The sequence below is a fragment of the Sitophilus oryzae genome, unplaced genomic scaffold (assembly GCF_002938485.1).
Source record: "Sitophilus oryzae breed Bouriz unplaced genomic scaffold, Soryzae_2.0 scaffold_115_pilon_pilon, whole genome shotgun sequence".
NCBI classification, from domain to species: domain Eukaryota; kingdom Metazoa; phylum Arthropoda; class Insecta; order Coleoptera; family Curculionidae; genus Sitophilus; species Sitophilus oryzae.
The window spans coordinates 382,817-395,924 of record NW_022145793.1 but is presented as its reverse complement, the minus strand read 5'-3'; positions in this window follow the sequence as shown (position 1 = coordinate 395,924).

The following is a 13,108-nucleotide window of genomic DNA, read 5'->3' as shown; positions in this document are numbered from 1 at the left end:
TATACAACTAGTAAACACTGTATCACACAATTTTATCAATATAAACCTGCATGTATCTCATATGTATATGTTAGAACTAGATGAATACTTAGGTTCACTTTAACATATGTTGTTTCTCATGTGTCTTCCTTGTAGAAACGTAATTTCATTTGGACGTGCTATATGGGAGGAGGGTACTAAACCAACAGTAGGTACTACCTTCTAATTAGTGATGGGATAACTCAATGAAAAGTGAGGTTGCTGTGTCTTCTTTTGGTGGCTTTGATACACACATAAACACAGTCCGAAGGTGCTAAAGTGTCTAAAAAAATTAAAAAATTATCAATATACAGGGTGGCGCCTCATACGACGCGGAAGCTTCAAGACGGTAGTTTATATTGAAATGAAATTTTTGGAGCATATGTAGGTTAACTGAAAGAATTTTATTAAAATATATGAGTTCTACAGAGTGTCATCCAAAAAAGTTAGAAATCAAAGTTGTGTTTTTTGTAATGGAACACCCTAAAAAAAGTTTTTGAAAAGACGTAAGGTTTTTGACATATTTCACATTCTGTGAAAATGAAGAAAAAACTTTAAATTTCAATATCAGCTACCTAAATTGTAAATTACCCTGTAGAGCAACTTTCAGTAGTAAAATATAAGGTTAAGAATCATTAGGTGGTTTTGATAAAAATCTTTTTCTTTCCATTTGTGAGATCAAACAGACAAAAACTAAATGTAATCTGGTATTAACAAAAGCCTTAAACGTCACAAGCAGACAGCAATGTAATTGATAATGTCAGAGCCAAAAGAAACTGATAAAATGGAGAGATTTTTCTTTGGCATTTCGAACGTTCTGATTGCTTACGTGAGATAAAACAGAAATAAGGTTCGCAGAAAAACACAGGATTTTACAATAATATTTCTTAAAAGTTTAAATGAAAAATAAAGTCTTTGATGTTCTAACAAATTTTGAAATAACAAAAAATAATAAATAATATTTATATACCTTTATTTTCTTCAGTTTTACCTCATTAAGTAAACGAGGTCTTGATATAATTTCATTCTAACAGAACGTAGACGTATTTTTTTTTGTAGACGTATATTTAACGTTTAAAAAAAACAAAAATGTTGCCAAAGAGTGCCGATGTTAATAACGTTAATTTTTAGGTCGTACGTTGCATTTATTAAAATGGTTCTTATGTATAAACCCTGTATATACGAATCTTTTTTAAATTACTTTATGGTAAACATCACGCAAACTAAACATTGCGAAACAAACCTAATTTGTAAAGTAAACTTCGTTTCCAAATTATCTTTTGTGCTAAATTTACACGGTTTGAACAACGGAAGAACTTAAGAAAGTTATTATTGCTCGAAAATCGCTTAATAAGCAAACTGTGTGAAGCAGCTATATTTATTATCTTTTCTATCTAAATTTAGAGCATTTTAATTGTTTGCAATTAAAATCTAAAACTTTTTTTTAATATTTCAAAATCTTATATACAAAAAATGGGGTGTGTGTAGCGCAGCCGATCAGAGCAATAAAAAAACATCTTTAGAAAAACTTGAGCCCGTTAGATTAAGGCAAGGTAAGTTAATAACATGCAAAAAAGAAGTAAAAACTGAGACGCTTGTGGGATATAGACACCAAGGTCTTTTACCAGCAGACTTATAAGTCTAATGAGTCATGCTGTGAAACTTTTTCTTCGAGTCATGCATGCTCGTATACCGGGTGTTGCATCGTCGGACGGGACATAGGAAATCCCATGTAAATTTTAATGGGGTCAATTATGGGCTTCCCTAATTATTTTAGAGAATAATTCTATTTAGGTTTATTGAAGAGCACTAAAACCCACATTCAAAAGAATAACTTTAGATATTTTTGATTAGCTCGTTTACGAGTTATCGCCGATTTCTTTTTAAATATTTCTCCTTTCTTATGGCCCTGTATTTACTTATGAGCACCAGTCAAGGTAAAAGATAACTGTCAAATGAAGTTGTCATTTCAGAAATTTACCTATTTAGTGCTTTATTATTATTGAAAACTCATTCCTATATCAGACAAATTAATATAAATACAAATTAATATGAATTAATATATGAAAGTAAAATAAAGTAATCAATTACAAGATTAATTATAGTATTATTACAATATTCAATAACTTATTAATTTAGGTACTATTAAATGACAACTTCATTTGACAGTTATCTTTTACCTTGACTGGTGCTTATAAGTAAATACAGGGCCATAAGAAAGGAGAAATATTTAAAAAGGAATCGGCGATAACTCGTAAACGGGCTAATCAAAAATATCTAAAGTTATTCTTTTGAATGTGGGTTTTAGTGCTTTTCAATAAACCTAAATAGAATTATTCTCTAAAATAATTAGGGAAGCCAATAATTGATCCCATTAAAATTTACATGGGATTTCCTATGTCCCGCTCGACGATGCAACACCCGGTATACTCGAAATGTGAAGAAAAGAGCGGAGAGACACAGTTCTGCTTCATCAAGGGACTGGGTACGAGAGAGGCTTTGTTTTCAATCAAGCTACTGATCCAGAAGTTTTATGATCAACGCCAAGATGTCTTTGTGTGCTTTATCCGAAGGCTTTCGACAAACAGACGCCAGAGACATCAGAATCATACAGAAATAATATTGCGGAACCAAACCGCGGAGATAGGAGTTAACAAAAACTTATCCACAGACACCTTCAATGTGTGTAAAGGAGTCCGCCAGGGCTGTATACTGTCACCAATACTTTTTAATATATACGTCGAAATGATCTTTCCAATGGCCCTGGAAGGAGAAAGTGGAGGAATTAAAATTAACAGAGTTCCAATTAACAATATAAGATATGCATATGATACGGCAATCCTAACATCAACTTCAGAGGATCTCCAGCAAGTAATAAATAAGATAGGGGACATGGGAAATCGTTTTGAATCTTAAAATCAACGCTACCAAGACCAAACTTATGGTAATAGGACGCCAGTCCATAATCAACACCGCATTGACTTTTAATGGAAATATTATAGAGCGAGTACCACGATTTAAATATCTAGGTGCCATGATCAATGAACTATGGGACTGCGATGAAGAAGTTAAACTTAGAACGAATTATGCAAAAACAACATTTTTCAAACTTAAAAACTTCCTATTAGCACTCAGTCTCCCGCTAGCACTTATAGACTACGGGTACTAAAATGCTACATATGGTCCATCTTACTATACGGCGCAGAAACGTGGTCTCTCGAGGCTAGAACCCTGAACCGTATCGAGCTTAAATAAAATATAGACTACACTATTTACATCTCAACGCGGTCAAACAATCTTTTTTGTACACATGTTTACTTCTGGGTACAGTCGACCGAGCCTTCCTCATCCAGCCTATGTTGTCACGTCTTTAATATTATCAATATTTTTTTTCTTGTTATACACATATATTGAGATATTAATACTACAGTTTAATAAAGTAGATTTTAATATTCCATAGACAATTACGTAATTTCGATTATAAAATTTCTACTATAACGTGTATTTTATTATTTTTATCCTTTTTGGACTTATGGACGTTTTTTCTAAACTTTTATTTAAAAAACCTGTCCTAAATCTTAATAAAATATAAAAAAGTTTAAATACGATATATTTTTAATTTAATTATAGCTTCATTAAAATAAAAAAAATACCCGGCTATGATACGGAGAGTTCAGGTGTACTTGAGAAACGAAAGACAGTGTTGTGTTTCTCGGCAGAGTCGTCAGGGAACGACCGTTACGACAGAGACAACCTATCTCTCGCTCGTGTCGCACTCGTTATAACCTAAAACAATAACAAAACATTGTCTGACCGCATGTTCCAGCTATTTATGAATGAGATGCTCAGTCTATATTTTATTTTAAGTCTATGGTATCGAGGCTTTCGAAAAGTGGACTCTCCGGAGACTCTTACGTGTGCCATGGACCGCACATGCCACCAGCGAAGAAGTTTTAAGAACTGCAGGCTATGAACGAGAAATACTTAGCTAAGTTAAAGAAAGAAAAGTTTCCTACCTCGGCCATATCCTTAGAGGAGACAAATATTACATTTGTCTACATCAGCGACGCAGCCACCATATTTAGAAGAGCTGAAAACGGCACTCTACATATTATATGAAGAGTACAGACAATCAGGGCCGGTGGAAGGAAAATATTGAGACCGGGCGAGTACCCTATCACAGCGCCCACACCCCCCCACCCCCCCTTAACAGTTATTATAACTCTCTTTTTCCTTCAGTCCTATACTTTAACTACAAACTAAGCATGTTTATGCTACTTTAACAATAAATTTTCACTTAAAGATACTTCAAAATTCTTCTCTTCATTCAATTTTAGTCTGCGATTGTTGTTTTTTCTACACCGGTCTCGAAAGTGACTCACTCCTATAATTTTTTTAATTTTTTAGATAAAAAAACGAGTTTTGGTATGTTAGTATATGACATATATTACGTTTGATTCACGTATTCAATGGTTTTTGGTCACTTCCTGTTTGACCGGAAATGACTAAAACTTTTGATTTTTAAATGCACCCTCGGTATATTTCTGCTTTATTCCAAAAGAAAATGACATTCTGAGTAGAATGGCATGTCATATGTCAACTTTTGACATTTTCGCTTAAAAAAATCGTATTTTAAGTTTTAATCTATATTGCCAGGGCTGTGTTAAAAATAAACAATAGGAGGAGAAACTTCTGAGACGCACTCGGTATATAGAGCATAAGAAATATAATTCCAACTTCGGCAGTCGCGTTCTGGTATAAGTGATCTTTGAAAACATAACAGTATTTAATTGCAAGCAGTTGCATTATTTTTTATTATATTTTATTATTAAGAATTTCAGAAAATTTTCCTTTCTTTTTCACAAACAATTACATATTTAGTGCAGAAATTATGATCAGACAGTTTTGTCGGCTGCAAAATGAGGATTAGCCAATGTTTGAGATGCATTAAGAGAGAGATTTTTTTTTAGATTTTTTGAGATGCATTATTTTTTTTAATTTTTTTTTATCTTTGTGTGATTCCTCTAATGAGAAAATTCTACGATTTTGCTACCATTTTCAGTGTATTACTACATATTCAATCCGGAACAATCAAAACCACCAAAAGATTGATATCTTTCCCACTACTATTAATAAATTAATTTAATTAATGAGGCAAACTTATAAGTTTTTTTTGATAATAAGGATATCGGGATCCTCTTCAGCTTCTTGCGAATGAATATTTGCCGCATATAACTTTAGGGCATATCAGCCACTAATAACAAATAAAGGGAGTGGAAGTAGAAAAAGTGCAATTTTGAGCGGTCAGTCTAAAACTGTTAATTTTGCTGGCTCTTGACCCAAAACATTGTTTAGAAATTTAGAAAAACGAGAATTATAGAAAGAAGGATTATTTACAAAAAGTTGTTAGCTTTTGAGTTATAAAAATGCCACGAACAATTCGTCGCTAAGCACTTACGTTACGTTTGGTTTCATATTCGCTACCAAGAATACATAAAAACCTAACCAAACTACCTAATTACAAATGGATTCATAATCACTCCTCGAATATAACTATAAGTGCCTATTTAATTTCATATTATAATAATTCTGAATCATTAATCCAGACATCAGTTTGTCAACGGAAGTCACTTTCTTGATATATCTGAATAAAATACTCGGAAAACAACGAGCGCCTTCAAAATTAGGTAGATTTATGAAATAAAATGTCTATAAAAAGTAACTCGCAAAATATTTTTTTAATTTTCTAGCTGGTTTAATCATAAAACTGTACTGTGGTTCCCCCCAAACTCAACCTTATCAATATTATTCTACTAAAAATCGAAATGTGAATATAAATTTTACAAACAAAAAACGATTTTAAAGTGGCTGACAATCGGATACGTGTTAAGAATGGCGGATTTCTGTGTCCGACTTAATATGAACTACCAATATACCAATTCCGACCGGGTCTCCAACATTAGTCGTCTCACACGACCGAAGTCATCAAACCGGACGAACGGCAATCGTATTATGACGTATATAATTCCAACGTACGCTACGTAACCTCACTTTGCGTTTTGCGTATCAATGATTTGTGGATTTGTGCAACTATATTTTAGTTTTTGTTTTCTCGTTAAAAAAATGGGCAGCCACTTTTTTAAGCCTAACCTCACATGTCGGAGGAGGATGGGGTCTGCTGGTATCCTAAGCTAAAAAATGAAATTAAGATGCACCAGTGTAATGCAGCATCTCTTCCGGATAAAAAGCATTTACGGGTGGAGGCAAGACATCACTACTATTATTATTTTGCAAAAGCCTCGACCTCTTTCTGTAAAATGTAGATGAATGTCTAAATGCCTTTTTAGTGTTTTTTAGGCATAATAAAAAATTTAAATTTGTTTACAAAAACTTTTTATTAGGTTATGTTCATGATGTTCATTAGGTCGCAAATGCTACTTAATGGGTTGTATTTACGGACATAAATAGAGATACGTAAATTAGGTTATAAATATGAACATAAAATACAACAAAATATAATTGGACGTTAGTTTAGGGATTATCTATTCGGACAACGGGTAGATGTCGGGCTAGTTCAAGTATATGTACGTCGTGCAAGCCAACGTGGGAACGACGTTGGGAAATTAATAAAAATGGTACGTTGTTATTTTGTACGTCGACAGATCGTTGGATTTACCGACTCGGATCCAACGACGTCGCTTTTAATAGAAAAGCGACGTCACCGGTCGTATCACGAGCACCCGACGTAAATTTGCACAAAGTCTGACGTCGCTTCAGGTCAGATTTAGTTCGAAGTCAGATAGATGCTACTTGGGGTGTGGCTAAGTACAAAGCACAGGAGGAAGAAGAAGCTTTTTAATTCTTTGTTGGTGTATGAAATTAATTGAATGATTCAACTTCGAATCGATATTTTTAATATAGGTTTGAATTTTGTTCCAGAATAAAGAGGTAAAAATATCAAATTGTCCTGACAATAAGAGACGCGGTACTATTGCAGTGTCTGATTTGGCGCCTGTCCGAATTAGAGAAGTTCTACTGTATATAGGAAAAAATAAAAACGATTTTACAATATTTCGTATTTTTTCGAATATTTTCAGAAGTGTCCCAAATTTCTCTTATAGTTTCCGAAATCAAAATACCAAACCTCGAATTCGTAACGCCCTGTATCATCTATAAAAAAAACAACGTTTTAGCAAACATTCAAAGCACGGAAGTGCTTTTCTCTCAGCATGTTATGTAAAGCAACCGGATATAAATATAAGAGCTTGGTCCCAGTCCATTTGGCTTGAAAGCGCCACGACATCGCAACGGCATATAAGATATCAATTTTGCGGAGAAAATCCCCGAAAACAAACAGAAGCTTCGATTTTTATGGGAAATGACGCCAGAGGGCATTGACCACGCCATGCCTCTCCGTCGATCGTTTGTTTTCTCTAGACAGACAGATTTTTCATGAAGTATTCTTTTTTCGATGGAGTAAAGACGGCATCGGCATTTTAAAGTAAAGGAGATGCTTAAGGCGTGTTTTTACCAATTAAGTTAACTGATTAAGTCAATAACGCTGTATTCCGTTGCAAAACTAGGCGAACCAGACCGGTAAACTGCGGTAAAGAGCGATTCCTGAAAAACATTGGATTTGTAAAATACTGGAAATGTCAAATTTTGACGTTTTCTAAATTTCAATACCTTTATTATAAAATTTATCTTTTATGCATTTTTAATAGACCTATTCTCTGCTTTTACGTTGGCTTCTTCTTTTCAATGGAGTTTAATATTGAAAAGTACTGTAGAGCGTTTTTTTATAAACATTACCACTGCAAACGGCAGCTTTTCATCGGAGAGCAGTCGTGGATAAGGTATTTCACTGGAAAGAACTAATTAATAACAATAAACAAAAAAATACAGATATTAGGCGCCAGGCATGTACAGAGAAAGAAAACACAGTTGTATATTACTTAAAACTAATGACTATATTTATTCATGATGAACTGTGATGGTAAATAGCATTATACAATTTTAATAATTATTATAGTGGTTATATGTCAACGAAAGTGGTGTTAAGAATTGTACTAAATATCTATGAAAACAACTATGATAAAATACAAGACATGTAACGTTTAAGAGAATATATGAAATGTAGCATTACTTTAATTAATTTGATATATTTTATATGGTGTTAGTGCAATAATAATATCTATAAAAAAGTAATACCATTACAAGACGTAATGCAATGAAACCTAAGATCTAAATTATATTTTAAATATTAAATCGAGATGAATGTTCTTAACAATCTAACCACTAAACATAGTCTGTACGATATTACTTAAGATGTACGTTATTGTTTAAGACTGAAAATCGACTGAAAATCTGAACCTAAATCTACACTTAGCTGTTCTTGAGGCAATCCTGTTTCGAAGAGTAGCAGCGTGAGGTAGGCTCATATCTCTGCACTGTCTCTCGGCTATCCTGTTGGCCAATACAACAAAAGGGACAAGAATGAGGACACCATGAATTGGAACAGCCGTAACTACTAACTAGCTTATGGATGGGAACGAAGCAGCATGGGGCTCAAGCTACATCCACACTGTGGCACTTTATATGCAAGAAAAATCATTCCTACTGGGGACACTCGTTCACAGGACATCCGTACATAGGATAATGGTACAAGGGAACACTACCCGTACCTTGGACCATAACTTAGGACTATAACCTTGGAAATAGTCCGTACCTTGGAATCAATACATAGATATGGGACACCTGCCCATACCTTGGACACAGTCCGTCCATAAGATAACGGTACAGGGGAACACTACCCGTACCTTGGATACTACTAGGACCTTGGATAATGCCCGTACCTTGTAAATAATCCGTCCATAAGACCCTAGAATTACTTTCGAGGGCTCAATAATAAACAAAGAAACTGTCCTTTCTTCCATGTAACATTCTGGAGGACAAAAGCAAAAGAACACCAATGTGCCAGCAAAATACAAATACGAGTTAAGTTGGGACATCCAAAACTCTACCCTAAAAATATGCAGTAATAATATCGAATCTAAAAGGATAATATTTCATCTTTACCTGTTGCTTTGAAATAGCAGCTGATTCAGATTATACAGCAAGATTTAAATAATCACCATTTCTAAAAGCCGGAATGGTTAGGTTAGGCCTTTGGGTTAGGCTACAGAGCGCTAAAAGCAAAAGTCAGTCGACAGCACAGAGAGTTGACAGAAGCGATGTTGACAGCGCCTCCACAGAGCGATAACAGGGTTGTGTCAAACGATAACAGGGTTGTGGACTAGAGAACGTAAAAATTACGCGTCAAATAAACTATCCGGCCTGAACGAGAGGGAATCCGGTGATGATAGGCCAGATATCATATATTATGTATAAAAAAGACATGTAACGAACTAAAAACGTTACAGTACTGTTAAACTCGTTAGACAACTCAAGTGAAGATTTGCAGGTCCAATATTAAAATAGATCAATAATAAATAAACAAATCTAATCAATATTTATATTTTTATAGCTTACAAAATATTCACCATTACTTGTCTTGTTTCTCATGTTTTCTTTAAATGTTCCTGATGTTAAGAAACAATGGCTGCATGATAAGTTTAAATAGTCCTAAAAAGTCATTCTATTTAGTTAACGAAATTAATTTACCTTTACTACCTACCTCCATTACTATTGGAATAAATACAAAATATTATTACGAATTTTAGAAATGAAATGAGAATTTCACTCGAACTTCCAATATTTGCTTAATTTCAGTGGCGGACTAAGGGGAGGGCGGAAGGGGCGGTCCGCCCCGGGCCCCTTCTTCTAGGGGGCCTATTCTATTATATTTATATCTAGTAATCTATGTATCTAGTAATATATGTATATCTAGTAATTATGTAATATGTTAAGTAATGTTCCAAGGTAACTAGTACCTATATAATAATTTTATTTACTTTTCTATTAGTGTTAAGTTAGTGTTTATATATTTACATGTAACATATTTTAAGTAATTTCTTATAGTCTATTATTAGTTATCATAAAAATACTGTTTTTCTATACTTAAATAACATATGATTTCTTAGTAGTTTTACGCTCACTATGACCAGACAGTTAAGTGCTTGTTTTAACTGGTCACACAGAATTTTCCCACTAATACATTAAAACTAAAAAATTGTCTTTTTATTTTCTTCATCATGAATATTTATATAAATATCATATCACATAATATACAATATTGGATGTATACCATATACCTATAATTTTCAAGATTTTATTCCTTGGTGTAAATTCTGTATTCTTATTGAGTTGACCGCTCTATATAAAGTTGATACTCCATGTTTTATAGTTTTATTTAGAATAATATTTCACAATACACATTCTATGATTATTGCGTTTTTACTGCTTCCTTATTTCTTCTCGTCTAGATGACATTCTTCTCTATTCTTTTTTTTCTAGTCTGCTACGTAAATCAGCGACTGACAATTTTTGCCTTTACTTTTCATTCTCTACCGTCAATAATCTCACTTATCCATCTTCAATCTTCGGAATATATCCATATAATAATTCAGGAGTTTTTTTCGCCAGTGGATTTATTCACAGATGTATTTATAGCTCTTTCTATATTCTTAATATATGAATCCCATTTGTTGTTATCATCTGCACAAGCTGAAGGCAGTATCATTGGAATAATAATGCTGTTCAACCATTTATGATTGCATCATACAAATTCACCCAAATGTTCTGCTATTAAAATGGACACCCTCTTGATAATCTGGCTTATTGTAGGTTGGCTAATACCAAGCATGTCTCCATTTAATATCTAAGAAAACTACAAGTCGTATAAAACCGTAAACAAATTAGTAATTGAATAACGGGGAGAATGGGTAAACCACGATTGGTAGGTTTTGCAAGTCTTCAATTTATAAGAGGTAAAATAGTTTCTGTAATTGTAGCCTTGTTAAACCTATATCGGCATAAATCCCCCCTCGCTAAACATTTCTATTGGATTTCCTGCATCCCGTATATATCTTTTTGGAACTCGAAGACGATTTTCTTCTTCCACATGGTCCAAAATATCCTCAAACTCTTCTAACATATTCAAAATTCAAAACTGTTTAATCAGACAAAACGGATTTACAAGGGATTTATTTTGTTTACTAAAAAAGTTAGGTTAAGAAACTATCCACAGATAACATAAACTATCCAAAATGACAATCTCCAAAATGAAAATCGCAATCTCCAAAATGACGTTTGCTCGTGTATTCTGTGGATTCCGCTCTCGAGAGCCCAAGACCGTCTTGGCGTCTCGAGATGCAACTATAAATACGGGCCAGTTCTTTGGTCGGGGCCCGTCGCGCGTCGGGTCCCTACGTAAAAACGGCACTGCCGATGAATAACATATTTATATCTACAGTATGTCCGCGGATTGTCTTCATAAAAATTTTTGTTTGTTCTAAAATGGTAATTCCTGTTTATACTTTTCCAAATTTCCATACCGTTTTAGAGAAAAATAAAAAAAACATGAAAATGTAGTTGAATTTTTGAACTAGTAAAAATAAAACGCCTTTCTATGGTAATATAATTTCGTGATAATTTTTTGATAGATTATTATTGACAGAATTTTAATTAAAGTTATATTTTTTGCTGTTTTAAAATGTTAAAAAAGCACAAAATTTATTTAGTTCAAGGCTACGGAAAGGGTGATAATAGTTATCGGAAAATGTGATACTTTTACGTCAAAAAATATGACGTTAATCAAAATGAATTATAACGATCTATCAAAAAATGAAATCGAAATTATATTACCATAGCGTTTTAATTTTTAGGACTTTTAGTTTTTTTAGGAATATTTTGGGGGAAAAATTACATTAAAAAACTACGTTTTTATGTTTTTTTTTTATTTTTTCTAAAATGGTATGGATATTTAGAGAATTAAAAACACCATTTTACAACAAGCAAAAATTCTTATGAAGAACGCATTTTTTCAAAAAGTCAATAATTAAAAAATTTTTCCTCTTGTAAAGACAATCCGGGGACATACTGACTGTAATATACAGGATGTCCCAGAAATAAGTACAATTATTTTATGGTAGTATAGTTCAACCCCAGAAATACGCCTATGAGGTTTTTTTCGCGAAAAAAAACAATTGAAAACTTCGGGATTTTTTTTAGTTTTTAGTTAAAAAACATAATTTTTTGTTAATATGACAACATAGGTATAAGATTAAGTTTACAAGAGCAAATTTTTTTTTGTATATTTTCAAAGTAAAATAACTCCGTTATTTTGGACTTATTTGAAAAACGATAAAGAAAAAATATGGTTCTTTTATCTACCACCCCTTAAAATACTTGGACTTATATTTGTGACACCCTGTATATATATCGATTTTTATTACAATTAGTACAGTACTTTGAATAAGAAGACTAAGGAAGGAGCATATCAAAAATCTTAGGTACACCGCGATGGGCCTCAAATATGGCCGACTTAAATTCCGGTTTATCAGTGTCGTTCAAATTTTATTTAAAAAATGTAAAACTATGATGTAGGGTAGACGTGGGGTAGACTCAATAATTTGTTGTTTTATTTTACGTTGTGAATAAATGTTGGTAGTTATTAAAATTGTTATAAAAATATATAATTCTAATAAAAATAGATAAGTTATAATAAGTATTTATTAACACAAACATCCGATACGCTACTGAAGCAGGTAAGTCAAATTAACGTATCTAAATTCTTTGACATCTAATCTTTGACAAGTAATAAATAAAAGCTAAAATGCAAGAAAAATATACAATTTAGTTAATTTAAGTGAATTTCATAAATGATCGGTTTACTACACGTATGTATATTATATAGTCACTTACTAACGAAAAGTTGTTTCATTATTTCACTCAATTTTTGCCGAGATCTACCGCACGCTACACAACCAACTATTTTAGAGTCTTTTTCGATAAATCGCGATAGTGTCACTGTTAATTTAAGTTCTGCCACAATTTCCATCTAGATTTACTACCTTTATACAACTATCAGTAGTAGAATAAATAATAAATAACATAAAATAAGCTTCCTAAAGACTGACAAATCCACAAA